The sequence below is a fragment of the Tubulanus polymorphus genome, chromosome 10 (assembly GCF_964204645.1).
Source record: "Tubulanus polymorphus chromosome 10, tnTubPoly1.2, whole genome shotgun sequence".
Lineage (NCBI taxonomy): Eukaryota > Metazoa > Nemertea > Palaeonemertea > Tubulaniformes > Tubulanidae > Tubulanus > Tubulanus polymorphus.
The window spans coordinates 6,001,755-6,007,754 of record NC_134034.1 but is presented as its reverse complement, the minus strand read 5'-3'; positions in this window follow the sequence as shown (position 1 = coordinate 6,007,754).

The window sequence follows — 6,000 nt, the reverse complement described above, 5'->3', positions numbered from 1 at the left end:
AAAAAAATTATTTTTTTTGCCTTTTTTTCTAAAATATTAATCCATTTTTTTATTGTCAATTTTGGAATTTAAGAATTATTTTCATTTTTGATAGCAGTTGTTTCAGAATTATTAATATCATGAATTTTATTTGATTTCTTATACCAATTACACCCAATCAAAATGAATACAATTACAAATCCAACTGTAAAATATAGACATTTATCAAATATTCTATCATTAGAAGGAGTAGAAATAACAATATTTTCACTATTTTTATTAACATTTTTATTACTTATTTTTTCTTTTACAGCTTTTTATATTCTTGTGATTTAATTCCTAATTGCCGAGACCATTCAATTTGTTTCTGTGATCTAGGTTTTTTCTTCACAGTTAATTCCTTCACTTCTTTCACCTCGCTCATTTATTATAGAAATATTTTTACTTTCAATATTTGAAAATGTTATAACCCCAGTTGATAATAATGTCATAAATCCGCCTAATTGAAATGATGAATATCCAATCCATTTATTTAATTCAGTCATAACTAAATAGTCATTTTTTAAATCGGAATATAATCTATTTTCATCATCAATTGGTAGTGTATAATTACATAATTTACTATAACCTTTTACTACATTTTCTGATATCGCGTCATTAATTCTAGCTGTTCTCGCGGCTTCATAAATCTTAAATAATCTAATAATTTCATCTGATTTCATTGAATCTAGTTCATTATAAGTTAAATTTTTACCGACAAAATTTTTACATTTTCCAGATGCTATTAATATTTCTAATTGATGTTTACAATAAAGATAATATTCATAATTATTATTTGTTGTAACATTATTTAAAGCACCATCATCTGGAATTAATTTGTTTTCTGTTATTCCTAAATCATCTAAAGTTTTTTCAATTGGAACATCACCATTTTTAGATTTTATTTTCTTTTCACCTCCCATTTATATAACAAAAAAAATTAATTGTGTTGTTGCAACTAGAATTCAACTAGAATGTAACTAGAATTCAACTAGATTAACAAGCTAGTTGAAATATTGTTGTTTTTGTTTATTTCTTGTTAAATCTAGTTGATTTTTGTTCCAACTACTAACAACTAGAATTCAACTAGAATGTAACTAGAATTAAACTAGATTAACAAGCTAGTTAAAATATTGTTAAATCTAGTTGATTTTTGTTCCAATACCAATAACTAGAATTCAACTAGAATGTAACTAGAATTCAACTAGATTAACAAGCTAGTTGAATTTAAATAAATTCATATTTAAATGGGTGTTGTAATCTAAACAGTAATTTTGATCTTTTAATATTTTTCAACTTATCCATATATTCATTATGTAAATCATGTGGAATAATATCATTTTCCTCAAGTGCATTTTTCATCGATTTTCTATCTTGATTGTAGAATAAAACTAGAAATCTTATATTCTCCCTAAAGTCTTTAACAATTGAATTATATTTTTGATTTAAAACCCAAGTTGTTATCCCAAAATGTCTACCAGAAAAAGCTAAATAGCATAACTCACTTTCTCTAACTTTTGAATCATGTAAATTTGCGCAATCATCTATGATAAATAATGTATTTGATCCTTTATAAATATCAATTGCTATTTTTATACAAATATCTAAATTTTCTTTTACTGTTTTAGGATCTAATATAATAAATTTATTATTTTTAGTAATATTTCTATCATAAGTTTGATTAAATTCATATGTTGGACAAAATAATACTATATTATCAAAATAGTTTTCATAAACAGTTTCTAATAAATTTAATATAAAATAAGTTTTTCCACAATTTGTTACGCCAGAAATTAACATATTATGAGGCTCAAATATAAATAATTCTTTATTCATTTATATATTTTTAATTTTACTTGATAATATCCATTCATTAAATTTATCTGGCCATCCAACCCATTTTACTAAAGAATATTTTTTTCTTTTAATAGTTTTTGTTTTTAATACTTTTTCAATTTTATATTCTTGTTCTAGATTTTCAGTAGTTAAACTTAATTCTTCTTCGTAAAAGTAGCCATCAACTTCTTCACCATCTAAATCTTCTAATTTATAGACATATGGTTTTGTTGTTATTACCTTTTTTATTTTATATATTTCCCTAGTAAAATTTCGATCGTATCCTTTGTCAAATATCTTTTTATACTTAGAAATTCTAACATTTTGACCAACTTTAAATATAGGTTCACCAAAATCATCTACAAGAAATGCTCCATATAAATTATTCCAAACAATTTCAGCATTTTCAGGTTTTCTAGCATCGATAGGTTTCATTCCAATAGAAGAATGATAAGAATTATTATATCCTTCTATCAATTTTGGTAAAACATCAATCCATTTAAAAGTATTATTTGCTGTAAAATATTTCCACACACTTGTTCTTAATGTTCTATTAAATCGTTCAACAACTGCTGCTTTTTTATCCGATTTTGTTGAAAAATATTTAATATTATGATTATCTAAGAGTTCATGAACAAGTGAATTATCAAATTCTTTTCCATCATCAAATTGTATTTTTTCTGGTTTTAGTTTATCATCCGAAAGAAATTTTCTTAAAACATTTGATGTTTGTACAGCATCTTTTCTATAAAGTGGGAAACTCCATACATAACGACTAAAAATATCAATTATATTCAATAACCACCAATAATCATCATTATCTTTCTTAACATTTTTCATATCAATTAAATCTCCTTGCCACTGTTGATCTATATAACTTACCATAGTTTTACGAGTTTTATATTTTCTAATAATTTTTTTATGTGTTGTATATGTTGGTTGTTCTAACATAAATTCATTTATATCTTTATATTTAACTAAATTTTGTGGGATTATCTTATCTAATTTATCTTGTTTTACTTTACTCCATATATTTTTGGTAGAAGAATAAGCAACCGAACTCTCAGGGTTGTAATATAAATTTCTTAAATATTGTTCTTTAGTATTAGGAGTTTTTTTACCACCCATTTATATATCCTTAATTTTAACTTTATATTTCTAATATTGAATACTATCTAATTGTGAATTTACAATATTTAATTGCGCGTCAGATATAATATAAGTGTGCATTTTGAAATTTAGGCTTCCTTTTTTCTTTGTCATGAATAATTGTATTCCATCTTTAGTATTTTGTAGTTTTTTCCCAGAACCATGTAATGAATTATCCTCTGTTGTTCTAAAATCTAACCATAATGCATATTTATTGCCGGTAAAATAATCAATTTGATTAATATTACAATTTTCAAATGATTTTACTTTTTCATTCATAAAATGTTTTCTAATTTCTGGCCACTGATCAATCATTCTCATTCCTTGACAAAATATTTTATTTGCTATTCCTTCGATAGTTATTTCAACTTTTGTTATTTCAGGATTATAATAATTATCTACCTTTATTGCTCCATTAGAATACGTTGCAATGGTAAAAAATATTAATATACCTTTAATAGATCTTCTTGGGAAGTTAATATTTTCATTAATTATTTCATCATTTGCATTAATAGTTACAGTTTTAAATTTATCAATATAATCATATAATAATGAAAATCCTTGATTGTATTGAGTTTGAATTGTGCTAGCAATATTTTCATTAGTTACTGTATCATATTCTAAACATATATTCGATAATTTATAACCCATATCTTTAACAACGCTAGATAATACAATTTCATTTACAGGAGCAAATGTTATCTCAAATATAATATCTTCTTGAATTACATATTTATATAAAGGTGCATTATTATTTATCAATTCAAACTCTAATGGAATTTTATATTTGCTTCCATAAATCTTTTTAATCAAATTATCTGCGGCACGAGTTACTATTGCGTCATTAGCTCCTGATCTTAATTTATTATGGTTTTCCGATTGAATACCCTGAAATATCATATTATTTCTATTTTCTTTAGTTAACCATAAATCTTTATAATGCATAAATAAATTATAATCATCTAATGAGAAAACTGTTTCTGGACCAATCTTTATAGTTAATTTTTTAATCAAATATCTCCTAACATTATCAACAACATAATTATTATCATGACCAATTTATATCGGCTGATAAATAAATACTATTTGGAACATAAAAAGTATTTTGTGTTAATCTAGGGATTCTAACATATAAAGTTTCATCAGGATTAATATTAGAAGGGTTATGAGTAATTATATGAGGTGATCTTTCTGCTTTAATAGCATTAGATATTCTAGAATTCTTAGAAGGACTTATATAACTCCCACTCATTTATTTAACAAAAAAATTAATTATTCATTTTTTATTATTTTTTTCTTGATATCCTTTTGATATCATATTCACTAACCCAAAAATAATAGCACTTACAACTGTAATTAAAAATAAAATAATATGTTCAGCAGCAAAGTTAATAATGTTTCCTGCATTTCAATATAAAACCAACAATGATGCAATTACTCCTGGTAAAGCTGCAGCAGATTTTTTAGATAGTTCCCATAAATATTTTGCTAATTTTTTAAAACCATCCTTAACTTTATCTTGTATAGAATTATTATCATTCGGGGGTTTATCCGGTTTATTGGGTGTAGGCGTAGATTTTAATGCATTTGATATTGCTAAACCAATTGTTGTAAATAACATAGTTACAGCTGTTAGAATTGAAAGAATTGTTATTCCTTCTAATTTAAATAATGATTTTATTCTATCTTTTAATGATATTTCAGAATTTGGTTTTATTAACAAATCTTTAAAAATAACTTTTAATCTATTAATATTATTCTAATATTATTCTTTTTGTAATTCTATGTTATATTCTATATCATCAATTTCTTTTTCTAAATATGCATTTCTTTTTTTAAATTCAATTTCTTCAATAACTTTATTATCTCTATCTAATTTTAATTGTTCTATTTCTTTAATTTTATCAGTTCTGTCTTTTTCTAAAGTTCGAATTTTAAAATCTCTTATACTTTTATCATGCGCAATTTTATCAGATGCATGTCTTATACTAATAATTTCTCTAATTGCTTTATCAGAAAATATATCTAAATCTTCTAATTCTTGATCTGTTGCATCAAGTAATCCATTCGGTAAAAGTTTTTCAATTGGAACTTTATTTGATTTAAGTTTACTAGTTTTGGAAGTTATATTCGGTTCAGAAGTTGTTTCTGTGTCTGATTTCTTTTTGATTATTTCAAATAATTCATTATATCTTTGTTTAAATGCGTCTATATTATCATCTATTTCTTTTTGTGTAACATCAGTTATTTCATTACTATTACTTATTATTTTAATTTTATCTGGTTTTAAACTTTTCGAAGTTGATTCCGCTAATATTTTTTTATTATTTTTAGAAGTGATATCAATATAATAATCACCTTTCAAACGATAATAACATTTACCATTATCTAAAAATTTTAATTGATATGCTAAAAGTCCAACGTCTTCATCATTTATATTAAGTTTAGAATTTTCAATTATACGTTCTTATTTGGGTATTTTGTTTAAATTATCTAAATCTTGTTTTACTAAATCTGGGTTTCAATTTTCAGGATTTAATTGTGATTCGGCATTTTTAATATAATCAGGCATATTCAAATTATTACTATATTCTGGCTCATTACCGTCATTAAAACTTGTTTCATCAAAATCAGGTGGTTGTTCATCACTTATACCAGGTTCATCAAAAGGATCCATTCCAATATCTTCTCCACCTTCTACATCCATTTATATAATAAAAAAATTAAAATTTAAAATATAATATTCCTCCGATTACAATTCCTATACAAGTTAAAGCTAATTTAGTATTTTCATGGGATTTATTATCATCATTTAGTTTAATTATTTCATGTTGAATCTTATCAGTTTTTATATCTTCTGATGTATTGTAATCTTTTATTTTAGAATCATTATTTAATTTAATATTCTTAGTTTTAGTTTCTGTTGATTGAATATGTTTTTTATTTTTTTCGCCTTCCATTAATTTTGGAGCAGTAATAATCTTTTTACTTATATCA